Consider the following 14,907-nt stretch of genomic DNA (forward strand, 5'->3'; position numbering starts at 1 on the left):
AGAGACCTTTCTCACTTCCATGTTTTAGGTCTGCCCAATCACTGGTGTTAGCTGGAGCAGCATTAGGGTTAGTCAGACTTGTAGCAGCCACTAAGAGGCCAGTAGGGTTGCCAGGTGTCTTGTTTTCGCCCAGATAGTCCGGTATTTGTGGCCCTTGCCCAGTAAAAAAAAAAAACAACCAGAAAATACTTCCGTATACTTCTCGGAGGGAAGGCCAGCGGGGATATTCTTCCCCTGCTGCATCTGGTGGGGGGAGTGGAGATTTAAAGGTGCAGTGACTTTGTCGGACGGAAGGCTAGCGGGGACAGTCTTCCCCTGCCGCATCTGGTGGGGGTAGGGGAGATTTAAAGGCGCAATGACTCTTTTGCTCAACCCATTTTTTTTCCCTGCTATGTTTGGGATTTTTTGTGAAAGTATCTGGCAACCCTAGCGGCGATAAGCATCCAAGAATAGTTCAAGTGCCTCCGTGTGTCTGCCATGCTCTTTCCCCATACCCAGCCCGTCACCTCTCCACTCCAGGTATAGTACTATGCTGAAGTCTAGAAGGCAACAGAGTAGAACCATTCCACGAACTATGCACCAACTGGCAAACCCCAATGTACCAGGAGTATTTGTCTTTGCATTCCTATGGCCTATTTCTCTTCTTGTATAAGCTGAATCAGAACATCTGTTACTACATGTCATATACAGCAACCTTTCTGACTCGGAAGGGTTGCTGCGCACATTTCCCTGGGTCTGTCTCAGTTCTCTGTTAGATCTTCCTGTGAAGACACCGGTGCTGTTTTATTCCTGCTTAACCATTTGCTGTAATATGTTAGGGTACGTCTACACAACAGTGGTATTTCAGAATAACTGATGTTATTCCGAAACAGCATAGTCCATGTCTACACAGCAAGGAGTTATTTCAACATAATGTCAAAATAATGCCGAGCTGGAGGGCTTCTTACTCAGACTCCTGTAGTCCTCATTTTATGAGAAAGGGAAGTCAGAGGAAGAGTGCTCTTTCTCGGACTTCCTACTGTATAAACAGCACCAAAAGCTGAAATAAGCTATTTTGCCTTAAGCTACACAATTGACGTAGCTCAAGTTGCGCAGCTTATTTTGGCTTTAGCCCTACTGTGTAGATGTACCTTTAGTGATTAATTCTCAAAGTGTGCATCTACACTGCACGCTTAGCTTGAAATAAGCTACTCAATTTGGGCTACGTAAATTGCATAGCTTATTTCAAGTTAATTTCGAAGTGGCTTATTTTGTAAATTGGCGCTGTCTACACAGTGCCAAATTTTGAAATAAACAGCTACTCCAGAATGTCCCTTAATCGAGGGTTTACAAGGACGTCGGAATAGTGAGCCCTTATATTTTGGGCTTATTCAAAAGATATGGACACCTCCAGTATCCCAAAATAGTGCTGCAGTGTAGATGTAGCCACCTGGGGGCCCAGGAGCCACTGGAAGGTTGTGAAGTGCATGCTGATGGCCTATGGAGTGCTGATTACTCATGTGGTGCTGGGTCTGAATTATGTCAGCATTTAAGTTCTGTTAAAACTTATTTTTTCTCCAGGTTACACTTCCCCATAAGCAATTGCTGTAGTTGGCATAGGGAGGTTTTCAAGTGCTGAATGGGAGGGTTCTGCGCAGTCATAAATTGCTGGTGGGGTTTCCCTGAAACAAATCTCCTTATTAAGGCATGGTTCCCACTATGAAGAAGTTGAATGGGAGGCTAACTCCAATTTGAATTAGAGGCTCACTCACTTGAATTCTGTAATTAGACATGGACTGTATCCAAATACACTCTCAACATGGGGAAAGGTCTGCATTTAGATCTGAACTTTGCAACTATATCCTCTCAGAAATGAATGGAGCACTGAATTCTCTGGGGATTTTGTGTTTGATTCAGGAACGGAACTTTGCAGTTCAGGCTCATAGAGCTACAAACAGAACTGCTCAGAACTCTTCAAAATCTCAATATGAAGTTTCTCCAGAATTCTTTCATTCTGCACTAGCTGCAATTTTAGGTTTGTCTTCAGGTTGTTACTTAAGGATCCCAGAGAAATATATACAGGCACTCTCCGCGTTACAAACATCCGACTTATGAACAGCCACACATACAAGCAAGAGCACCCCTGCAGCCTCAGGGGAGCAGGCAAGAGGGACAGGTGGTGGTGAGCAACATAAGTGCTGGCCAGAGGACCAGGGGGTGGCCACTAACTGGCGTCTGGAGAGAAGTGATGCTTCGAAAGGGGAATTGCTGCTTTTCTCCAGCCACTCGCTCCAGGACTGCCCCCTGCTCCTCCAAAGTCCTCCAGTCTGTGCTCGCCACCTGCTGATGAGCAGGGACTGGGTGCAGCCCACGGAGCATGAGGGGACAGCTAGGGGATGGGACTGGCTGCAGAAGCCTGCACAGAGCCTGTAGGGAAGGGTAGCTAGGGGATGCCCAGAAGTCCCCTTCAGAATCTCCACCTACCTCCTCATCCTCCTCTGATTAAGCCTGCCTTTCCACAAGCACCAGCATTCAAGGTTAAATAAAAAAAACGATTTCTACTATTTTTCATTGTATATATACAGTATTTCAGCTACATTATGGAAACTTAACTACCATTTATTACATTGGAACTCAGAACACATTTTCTCATAGAAACAAACAACCGACTTACAAATGAACTTGTGGAACGCAACCCATTTGTAAGTTGGGACTTCCTGTAGTGAAGTCTACTGGCAGTAGATTTCATCCAACTTCGCCCTCAGCACAAGTCTATCTTCTTGAAACATCTTAGCATTCAATTCTGAAAACAATCTGGCAGTCAGAATGGACTTATCCAATGGCAGCGAACCCCTATCATTAAGAGTCTATTGACCCTTCCCTGAACCAGCCAAACCTGGGCAGCATGTGGGTCACTTAGTGGTTACAACTTGAGGCTCTGGGACACAGCTGTCCCAGAGCTGATCCTTTCTGTCATTAACACCTTGCTCGTCCCTTGTAGTTCTTACCCTTGGGGATGAAAAGCTCCATTATTTTTGCTTTGCCCAAGGCAACTACAGGAATAAGTGCAAGCAGCAGCTTGTGTGCTCATTCTGCCGTGGTATAGCTGCTGGGCAGAGACTGGCATGTGGGAACACTTCTAACAATTTTTAGTTCTGTGCTGGCACAGCAACATGAGGGCTACACATTGGGCTTAGGGTGGAACTTCAGCCACTCCTGTGCAAAACTGTAGGACACCAGTGGAGAGATCAATTTTTAAACATAAGAAATTGACCATTCTCTGTGTGTTTTTTTTTTAAAGCAACAGTGTCTTCCCTTCATATCCCCCTCCACTCACAATCTCCATGAGGTCATTCTGTGACATTTGTACCCCACACAGAATGAGCCATGGGGTTGGCCCCAAAGTGCACAGATCCTGGAGGTTGCCCAGGAAGCCATGGTAATTTGCACTAGCTCTGGAACCCTGGGATTCTCTGCCCTCCTTCTCCGGCTCTATCTGTTCCTGTTCCCCATATTTAGAGGGGTTTCACATTGTGCAGAGATATCCTTGGAACTAGATTGCATATTGTTTTTTCAGAGAGCATCTCTGTAATCTCATCCACACCCATGCTGGTCTGTTTACATGGTCTGTCCTTGTTGGGCCCATGCTCTCTGTTGGTTTCCTCACGGGGCCGAGGGAGGGAGGTACGTTGTCAATGGGGCATAATATGGTCCTACAAAATAAATAATCATTTGCCATATGGGAAGTACATTCAGTGATCATGTAAAAATATTGTGAAACCTTACCTGAGTTAAAATAACAAAAAGGCTGTTTTAAGAGAAAAATTAATCTAGTTTTTATTTTGTTTCTAAGTGTTTATGAAATGCACTATTAGAAAATAAATAATGTAAAATCCATAAATTGCAAAAGGAATTTTAAGTCCCAAGATATTAAATCTCTTCCACTTTACCAGCTGGAGCATCTTGAAAACAGGAACTCTTTTCTGTCAGTCATCAGTCAGAGCACAGGGAATGCTGCATATGAAGGCAGCTACAGTACCCCACTGCTAAGTCCCTAATCTTTTCTGTTTATGTGCTTATTCTGTCAGGGTCTGTTAGTTTTGGTATTGTTAGAGGTTTAACAGGATTTCAGATTTCTTGGTGGTCTCCATGGGTCCTTTGCTTATTTCACCTCTCAGTATTTCTTCTGCTGGAGGGGAAAAAAGTGACTGTGACTGAAAAGATTTGAATTACGCAGGGTGTAATTCCTTTATCCATAAATTTATAAGGGATTGCTTCTCTCTTGGTTAGCGGTTTAGAGATAAAAGAGCCAAATTCCAAGCTTTTGTCAGAAAGGGAATATAGACTTCAGAACGTACACTATGAAGCTACGTCTAGATTGCATGCCTTTTTCGACAGAGGCTTTGTTGACAGATACTGTCAACAAAGCCTCTGTTGAAAAAGAGCATCCAGACTACGATTGGTATTGTGGACAAAGCAAGCCACTTTTTCGAAATAGTCTAGATGCTCTCTTTTGAAAAAGCACAGTTTGCATGCAATAGCGCCTTTTTTCGAAAGAGTACTTTCGAAAAAATGCATTATTCCTCGTAAATTGAGGATTACCGCTGTTGACAAAACGGCTGCGTTCTGTTGACAGAATGCAGCAGTAGTATAGAAGCAGGTATAGTTTTGTCGACAAAAGCCAACTTTTGTCAACAAAACCCTGTAGTCTAGACACACCCTGAGATTGGTATTTGGTGCCTCCTTTGTTTTATTGGTTGTTAACTGACAACCCAATAAAATCATGTATATTGGTAGGTAAATGTGGTACATTAATAAAACATAGTACTATACCGTATCATATCCATAATTCATAATTTTTTCACACAATTATGACCACTGAACTTATCCCGTGTGGATGGGAAAGAGATCTGTACCAGAAAGAGCTAGCACAAGTTACTTTCAGGAGCAAGGGAGGGCCATATTGTGACCAATTGTAGAGTCTCTTGTGAGCACCTGAGGCAGAGTAATTATGCATTGTGTATCTTAAGACTCATGATGAAACTGCAGTCTTGCCTTTGTTGAAGACCCATTACCTAAAAGTAAAAGGCAAACTGTACAGGCCATAGATTAATTCACTTGCCTGGAATCATACCCTGGTACCCAGGGCTCCTCTTAGTAAATCACACTTTCGAGCTGTTTTTTATTTAGGGTTCTCTTCCTAATATTTAAGTTCTGTGAGGTCATTACCCTTTCTGCATTCAGTTTACTCCCAAAGATGCATTTCTTTGGAAACCCAACCAACCAAGGAATCTGCTCTAAAGAAACTGGAAGGACTAAGGATGGCTCACTCACCTATAGCCTCCCTTAAAAAAAATGGGCAGGGGGAAGTTGCATCTTGAGATGTATGAAGTTGTAACTAGTGAATAACTTATCTTGTTTCAAAAGTGATTTATGGATGTGGATCATGGGAACTTAATGCTGCTGAAAAGAACAAAACTGAAATTGTGAAATGTGATGTTAGCAAAAACTCTTGTGCATCTTCTGGATGGAAAAAAATATGAATGCCCATGTTAGAAATATTATTGGAAGAAAAAGGCTCTGATGTTGGAAATCAGCAGTTGCAACTCTATGTAATCACATCAGGCACAAAGATGGAAATAACCTTGAACATTATTGTGGAAAGTGGCCATAGTAGAAGTTGAGCAAAAAGAATACAGATGAATGGTGTGTGTAAGCAGATCACTGCGGAGTGCTCAAGTTAGTAATGGATCACAAAGGCTTTAGAAAATTCTTCTATAATATTACCAATACTCAGGCATGAATAAATGGTTTGACTGACTACGTTTACTTAAGAGTGGAGGATGGATTTCTCCTTATGTATTTGCATGGTGCCTGGCATAGTGGCGCCTTGCTCCATGAATGGGGCCCCAAGATTCTGCTATTAACAAATAACTAACGATAAATAACTAACAATAAAAAATGAAATAACTAATAATAAATACAAATGTCATTGCTGGTTCTGACATTGACCCATCAAGCCAGGTGCTGACCTGATGCTTCATAAAAAGATAAGAGAAAATATGGCAGATTTTTAGTCTGTGTAATTACATGTCAGATGTATGGTTTTGGTTTCATTTATTTTAAATGGTGTGGTACATCACTGCAAATAAAAGAATGTTTTCTGAGGTACCCAGGGCTCCTCTTAGTAAATCACACTTTCGAGCTGTTTTTTATTTAGGGTTCTCTTCCTAATATTTAAGTTCTGTGAGGCCACTACCCTTTCTGCATTCAGTTTACTCCCAAAGATGCATTTCTTTGTAAACCTAGCAAACTAACTGATTATGTCTAGGTTGTGCATACTTGGCAGCAATTTCTATATCTTTACAAAAACTATACGCTCTATCTCTTCATAAATGACTGAAAAGATTTTTGTTTTAACTTCCCTAATCAGCTCGGCTTGGATCTGGCATAGAAAATTGCATCCCACAATGTGCATGTCTGGGGAAGTTATGACTACATTGAAACACAACAAGGACAAAGGTTCATGATACTTTTTTTAAAATGTAGTTTCAAAATCACATTTACAAATGAAGGATTAGGGCCTGATCCTGAAGTAATTCCATTGACAAGGATCATAAAACGAATTTTTCTTTTGTGCCAAGCATAGCAATATCTATATTTAAACAAAATGCAAAACCTAAACCTGAGTTGTTTTGCAACTTTAACTGCATATTGGATGCAACTGTCACATAATGCCTGTAGTAATAGGGTCAGATTTAGATACCCTTATTTGCACTGAATAGCCCATTACTGCTGTAATTTACGTGAAGACATCAATATGTCTTCCCACATAATGTACCTCTCCTCAGTATAATTCCTTGCTTGTAGTATGTTCTCTCATGACTATGCTGTTCTTCTATAATAGTTGCTCATGTGCATCTGAGTAGTAGAGTATTGTAATACAAAAAGCAATATTTATTCAGAATGTTTAGAAAAGAATAAGTATGGCTGCATCAAATTTTGCAGAAGAATTCATTTTAAAAGTTTATTTTAAAACTTCAGTCCTTGAATATAAATAATCTGAGGGTATGTCTACGCTACCCCGCTAGTTCGAACTAGCGGGGGTAATGTAGTCATCCGCAGTTGCAAATGAAGCCCGGGATTTGAATTTCCCGGGCTTCATTTGCATGAAGCCGGCCGGCGCCATTTTTAAATGCTGGCTAGTTCGAACCCCGTGCCGCCCGGCTACACGCAGCACGGAGTAGCTAGTTCGGATTAGGCTTCCTAATCCAAACTAGCTACTCCGTGCCGCGTGTAGCCGGGCGGCACGGGGTTCGAGCTAGCCGGCATTTAAAAATGGCGCCGGCCGGCTTCATGCAAATGAAGCCCGGGAAATTCAAATCCCGGGCTTCATTTGCAACTGCAGATGACTACATTACCCCCGCTAGTTCGAACTAGCGGGGTAGTGTAGACATACCCTGAGATTTTTTTTTCTCCTCCAGGTAATTCAAAAAGCTGACATGTATTACCTTTATCGTTACACCTGTCTTTTTCTTTCAAATTAATATGAAAGGGTGCGTCTACACAGCACCCTAAACTTGAAAAAAGATATACAATTTGCGCGTCACAAATTGTGTATCCTATTTTGATTCTCTTTCAAAAAAGCTTATTTTCACATTTGGCTCATCTGCACAGCACTAAATTTTGAAGTAATGCAATTTGCAGTCTAACAGAGCATGCGTATTCTAAATGCTTTTGTAGGTAATCAATGCTTTTCCACTTGTAAAGACTCTTTCTGTTCTAATAAATTTTTATTGGGGTGGAAGGATAAGGGCGAGAGAGAGAAATGGGGCGCAAATGAATGAAGATCAAGATTCTCTGCTTTAACTAAAACAAAAAACAGGACTATGTAGCACTTTAAAGACTAACAGGATGGTTTATTAGGTGATGAGCTTTCGTGGGCCAGACCCACTTCCTCAGATCAAATAGTGGAAGAAAATTGTCACAACCATATATGCCAAAGGATACAATTAAAAAAATGAATACATATGAAAAGGACACATCAAATTTCAGAACAGAAGGGAGATGGTGGGGGGGAGGGAAGGTAAATGCCTGTGAGCTAATTATATTAGAGGTGATAACTGGGGAAGCTATCTTTGTAATGGGTTAGGTAATTAATGTCTTTGTTTAAACTTAGGCATAAAGTGCCGAATTTAAGCATGAATGACAGTTCAGAGGATTCTCTTTCAAGTGTGGTCTGAAAAGGTCTTTGAAGCAGGATGCAGGTAATCAAGTCGTTGAGATAATGTCCTTTCTCATTGAAATGGCAAGAAACTGTTTTTTCTTTGCAATCCTGTCTAATATCTGTTTTGTGGGCATTGATCCTTTGGCGAAGTGTCTGAGAAGTTTATCCAATGTACATAGCAGACGGACACTTTCGGCACATGATAGCATAAATTATATTTCTGGATGCGCAGAAATATGTGTTCTTGATCTTATAACTCACTTGGTTAGGTCCAATAATGGTATCAGCAGAGTGAATATGTGGACAAAGCTGGCAACAGGATTTGTTGCAAGGGAAGGTTCCAGGGTTGGTATTAGTGTGGTATGTCCTGTGGTTGTTGGAAAGAATCATCTTGAGGTTAGGTGGTTGTCTATAGGAGACTATGGGTCTGTCTCCCAGAGCCTCTTGGAGTTTAGTATCCTGTTCCAGTATAGGCTGTAGTTTATTGATAATGTGTTAGACAGGTTTAAGTTGGGGGCTGTAGGGGATGACAAGTGGTGTTCTCTTGTTGGTTTTCTTGGGTCTGTCTTGAAGTAGATGGTTTTTAGGTATTCGTCTGGCTCTTTCAATTTGCTTTTTTATTTCTCCGGGTGGGTAGTTGAGGTTTATAAATGCTTGGTAGAGATCCTGAAGTTTCTGGTCTCTGTCAGCGGGATTAGAGCAGATGCGGTTGTATCAAAGGGCTTGGCTATAGATAGTGGATCATATGGTGTGTTCTGGATGGGAGCTGGAGGCATGTAGGTAACTGTATGAGTCGGTGGGTTTTCTGTAGAGAGTGGTGTCTTAATTTTCCATTGGTGATTTGTACTGTGGTGTCCAGGAAATGGATCTCTCATGTAGAATAGTCCAGGCTGAGATTGATGGTGGGGTGTAGGTTGTTAAAATCTCTGTGGAATGTCTCCAGTGTTTCTTGGCCATGCATCCAGATCATAAAGATGTCATCCATGTAGAGTAAGTAGAGAAGGGGTAAAAGGGGACGGGAGTTGAGGAAACGTTGTTCTAAGTCATCCATAAAGATATTAGCGTACTGTGGGGCCATGCGTGTACCCATGGCTGTGCCGCTGATCTGGAGGTATAAGTTGTTCTCAAACTGGAAATAATTGTGGGTGAGAACAAAGTTACATAGGTCTGCTATCAGGTTGGCAGTGGTGTCCTCTGGGATAGTGTTTCTAATAGCTTGTAATCCGTCCTCATGTGGAATGTTGGTATATAGAGCTTCTACATCCATGGTGGCAAGGATGGTGTTATTGGGGAGGTTATCGATGTTTTGTAGTTTCCTTAGAAAGTCAGTAGTGTCTCGGAGATAGCTGGGGGTGTTGGTTGCGAAGGGTTTGAGAAGAGAGTCTACATAGCTGAATAGACCAGTATTGAGCGTGCCAATACCAGAGATGATGGGACGTCCGGGGTGCCCAGGTTTATGGATCTTGGGAAGCAGATAGAACAATCCTGGTCGGGGGTCAGAACGTGTTTCTGTGTGGATTTGTTCCCGAGTAGCTGTGGGGAGGCTTTTAAGGAGACAGTGAAGTTTCTTTTGGTATTCCAAGGTGGGATCAGAGGGGAGAGGTTTGTAAAATGTGGTATTCGAGAGTTGTCTGGTTGCCTCCTGGTTATAGTCGGCCTTATTCATAATGACCACAGCACCCCCTTTGTCAGCTAGTTTGATTATAATGTCCAGGTTGTTTTTGAGACTCTGGATGGCATGGTGTTCAGCGTGGCTGAGATTGTGTGTCGCTTGTTGTTGTTTGTGAATAATGTCAGTCTGTGCGTTGTTGCAGAAGCTTTGTATATAGAAATCCAGATTGTAATTCCGACCGTCAGGGGGAGTCGATATAGAATTATTTTTCCTTTGGTGTTGATAGGGGGGATCTGGTAGGTCAGACTGATGTTCATTGGTGGTTTATGGTTTAACTAAGATTTTCCCAAATCATGAATGAACTTTAACTTTTTTTCTGGGGGATGTGGCGCTCCTGAGGCTGTTAGCATTTATTCTTAACTGTCCATGTCATGTAGGGGCCATTACGTTCCCTTCTTCATAGAGTCTCACAACATGGCTAGAAACATCATTAAATGCTTTAAGATTCACTGATGAAAAATGCCAGTGTTGCAATACTGAATTAACACACAACCTTACAAATTCTTACAAGGCAGAATGAGACTACAAAATGCTTACTGCTGCCCCACGCACTTCTTGCATTTCATATTTGAACCCCAGTCTTGTATTCTGCCTCTTTTCTGACATACAGAGTAAGTGGAGCATGAAGGATTTTCTGTATTTTGGAAAAATTAAAGATTTATATTAGACGTCAGGCATAGCAAATTTTCCCAGAGCTCAAGTTCAGATATGACCTGGGCATACCTTAGGTATTAGATACACATCAATAGAGAGAAAAGAGGGCCATGCTCAATATAAATGTAAAAAAGCTTTAGACACTTGTGATTATCTGTCGCTTTGCCTGAATAACTACAGCAGCTTGCAAATAGGAAGGATTTGGCAAGGAGACCAAAACTGCAAATCCTTTGCAACAGCACTGTGCTGAGATTAAGTTCCTGTGAAATCTTTTCTCAGTCACTAATTTCACACTCCAGGGATGGAACTGTGAACAGTTTACAGCATTTAAATCTCATTTTAATAACTGCTTCCTCAAGCCATATACTGCTATATTTTTGGAGATAGTCATTGCCTTTTTTGATAAGAAAATATTTAATTCCTTTACAGTAAATGTAGTAGATTATATTAATCCTCTTTTATTTTATAATTATAGACATTCTCTGGTAATTTGGAGAACTTTAAGAGAGCGGGGCTTGTCACAATTTATTCACTATTTACACAATTTTCCAACAGTGCGGGTTCTTTTACTGCAGTTGTTATGGGCAGAAATAGAACATGGAGTATTTTAACATCTGTTTTGCCTTTATTCAGAAAACAATACATGGCTTTTGGGTGCATTTTGCATGTGAACAGGAAAGGATACAAAATATGAAGTTTGAAACCTGATGCACTCCATATGAATCATTGCACAATAAGTAGGCACTGCAGACCAGATCCTGTTTTTATTACACCAGTGCAACTGTGGTTTGAATCTGGCCTAAAATTCAATAAGTGAAAGTAAGCTCAAAATTAAGTTTATGAACTGCTCTACAACCATAGCCTTAACATTGAGAAAAGTCCAGTGGTTTCAGAAACATGAATCATAAATTAAAATTGGAGTTGGAGAAAGCTAAAAAAAGTTTTGTTTCAGGTTGTGAAGGGGTAGGGTAAGGTTTTAATTTGTTCTGATTGAACTGAATTCATTTATTTGACTTTTCCCTACTGGAAATATAGGAATATGTCCTCCCCAACGCCAATGGTGAAACTTTTCTGCTGATATCTGATGGTTTAGAGCTGACATTAACAGATAAGAAGAAATGTTTCTTAAAGAGAATTCAGTTGCATGCTTCATTCTCAAGAGTGCTTCTGGAAAAACTTGTAAAACGACACTCCTAGGGAAAGTGGGGAGATTGCCACATGCAATGTCACAGCTTTTTATTGGGGTTGGAAGAAAACTGCCACTTTTTAAATAAAACCCCCGCCTTTATCATCTGATTTTTGTGAACATCAGCTCTCTAGTAGCAGTAATGAAATAATACTTTGGTTTGTACTTCATTGGCAACACTTAGCTGGGACTGTTAAGCACTTTGGAAACATTTAGCTAGTACAGCTTGGCAGTACCCTTGAGAGAGGCAAATTCATCATTTTCATTTTCCAGACTGGGAAGGTTGAGGCGGTGACAGATGGAGTTGCCCATAGTCACAGAGGAACGTGGTGTTAGAGCTGAAAATAAAACTCAATAGTCAAAACGTTTAGAACAGTTCATCATAATTTAGCATTAATTTTTTATAGATGGCGGGTAACAGCATTCCCCTGCATAGCTATCAAAATCTCAAGCAGTGGTTTCTAGCCACACTCGACTTGCATAGACACACACGCTCTAAACACCTACACTGTTGGGAAGAAATTGGAGAGGGGGTTATTCTTCCTTTCCAAAGCGGCGAGCCACCGAGGGTTTTTCCAAAGCTGGTTTTATTAAGGGTAACTGGCACTCTGTAAAACCAAACCTGTAAAATTGAAGTGAATTAACTAAAATGTGGAATTTTCCTTCCAAGCAAACTGCTTTTTAAAATAATGTTTGTGACAACCTGATTCCTCAATGACCTAGTTGTGCCCCTCCCCCCCAGTACACAGTCCTTGGATTGCTGCATGGCTTGAACCAGATCCACACTACTTCTGTTGTACATGGGGTAAGGAAGGCCCCTACATCGGGGTTCCCAACCTTTTTCGGTCCCTGTACCCTCTTGGCTTTTAGTAAACCTTCCCGTACCCCCTATTCAATATGAAAGAGAAATAAATTCTAGACTCTAGAATCCACAACTTTTTTTCACTAACACTACTACTTTTGGAATATTTCAGTTAGGATAATCTAGGTATTTACCAAATATTCCCCGTACCTCCTTGACAAGCTTCTCGTACTCCCTGGGGGGTACGCGTATCCCAGGTTGGGAACCACTGCCCTACATGATCTAGAACTGATTTAGTGGCCCCACCCTGTCTTTCTTCATTCCCATTGATGCCAGTGCAGAGGATTTTATTTAGTGCATGATAGTCGTCTAACCAAGCGATGGCCTCTTCAGTGCATGATGCATTTCTTCTAGACCACTGCTGAACCCAGTCGACGGACATTCAACGACAGTGTGTGTTGTTGTTTATGTTGTGCTACAGATGCACAAAGGGCTGTCACAAAGGCCCCGGTGAGGCTGCCTGGCTGCACAGAGTTCACACCCAGTCTGGAATCTATTTAACAGAGGCTAGGTCGAAGCCAGGTGGGCCGATTTTGGGGACGGTGGTAAAGGACAGCTTGGGAATTTTAACAACTATCCTTTCCTCTTTCCAGAGTGTTTCCACTGTAACATCCTAGCATAGCAGGTGAAACCATAATGGGTGATATAATGGCAAGCATGCAGCTGATGCTTTAAAAAAGTGCAGTGGCAGGCGTGGGCTGGTGCATTCTTTCTCCAGTAGCTTGCCAGTAGCAACCTCTCATCTGAAATGAAGAGGAACAACATTGCTCAGAACTGGGAGCCTTGGGAGTGGATTCAGATGAAGGGTGCCAGATGGTGTGCATGGCAGCATGTAGCTGCATATCCACCATTTTGGTTTGTGACTTTTCACTGCATACAGGTGTGCGGGACTCCATTACCGATTATGGTGTGGGCAAGAGCTGATGTCTGCAGGGTTGGGACATGAGCACCCTAAGATGAACCTGTCAGTTTGCTAAGAAGATTGTTGTATATCTTAGTCTTCCTCAGATGGACATGGTAACTCAGAGTGGGGTCTAAGGTTGCACCTAGCTAGATTGGTTCTATTCATGCTTCACTTTCTGACTACTCAGCTTAATGTTAAGTTCTCAGGTTGTGTTGGTGTGATGAAGATAGAACAAACTGGAGGATGTTTTTATGAAGTTTGGCTGGGTGTGCCAAGTCCAACTGTAGTTAGCTATCTTCACCATGTCCTGGTTTAAGGTGCCATCAAGCTGTGAGATGTATAGGTCTGGGTACCACAACAGATGTTTTCTGTGTAAGTCTGTCTGATGTCACTGAAGGTTGGCTTAGCGCAGGTGCAGACTCCAGCACTTGTGGCTGACACAGGTAAAGCGTATTCTCTCAGGGTATGTCTAGACTACAGTGCTTTTCCTGGTATCCCGGAAAAGCTCTGCCGTGTCCAAGGAATGTGTCTCCTTTTCTGAAAAAAAATTCGGAAAGGCAGGTGCATTTTTTTGGTATCCCTGTAAACCTCGTTTTACAGGTTGGGTCCTGCCATGAGGGCAGGGGACAGGACTCGACTTCTCGAGGTCCCTTCCAGTTCTAGTGTTCTATGAGTCTGTGGTTCTATGTTCCAAAAGAGGGTTATTTTCTGACATTTGGCTCTGTGTAGATGGGCCAAATGTCAGAAAAGCCTCTTTAGGAAGAAAAGTGGAAAAAGATGCACAAATTGCAATTTGCAATTTGCGTATCTTTTTCTGACTTTTCTTTGTGGTGTAGACAGCCTCAGACTTCTCTTTCCGTCTGGCTCAGTGAGCAGTGACCAATAATTCAATCAGATGGTCAGTGCCATCTGGGTCACGGCAGTGCTCTCCTTCTTGAGACAGGGGATGTTAGACGGGGCAGCAACCAGATAGGATGGCTCTTCAGGCTACTTTGTACATAGGACCACAGAAGTGACAGTAGGCCCTGTTATGCCAGGCTGGTATTGCCACAACACTTTTTCCATTGCTTCCCTGTATTTTTCTGTTGGCCTTTCAGAAGTTCCACCACTTCTTTTTGGAACTCCTAACAACGGGGAGCTGTAACCCAATATGGATCAGCAACGGTCTGTGTTTGCTATGTGGAAAGTTATCCAAGACTTGGCATGTTGTTGGCTGATGATGGCCATGACCTGAACGGACCCAACACAAGTCAGGAGAATAGTTATGATGCCATATAGAAGGATGGAACATGCCTCACTGCTTAGCATCATGGAAAAGTGTGAGGACGTTTCAAGAAGCCCAGTTTGAAAGTTGTTCACTGTTGGTGTCAACCTCCTTATATCCCCCGGGCTGTGCGATGGCTGTTGAAGTCTCCAGTGCAAA

At 42.0% G+C, this 14,907-nt stretch overlaps 1 protein-coding gene across 6 annotated transcripts in view; it reads left to right on the forward strand.

The window, feature by feature from the left end:
- SULF2 (sulfatase 2) overlaps window positions 1–14,907 on the forward strand; it is a 322,126-nt gene that overhangs the window by 65,548 nt on the left and 241,671 nt on the right. Inside the window, exon 1 of one of the 6 annotated variants that reach the window (XM_075901572.1) lies at window positions 8,159–8,246. The exons of the other annotated variants lie outside the window; for them this stretch is intronic. The gene's annotated coding sequence lies outside the window, so the exon portion shown is untranslated. Of the gene's footprint in view, window positions 1–8,158; window positions 8,247–14,907 lie in introns of those variants that run through there. 6 annotated transcript variants of the gene reach the window in all.

This window comes from Pelodiscus sinensis, chromosome 18 (genome assembly GCF_049634645.1).
Source record: "Pelodiscus sinensis isolate JC-2024 chromosome 18, ASM4963464v1, whole genome shotgun sequence".
Classification (NCBI taxonomy): Eukaryota; Metazoa; Chordata; order Testudines; family Trionychidae; genus Pelodiscus; species Pelodiscus sinensis.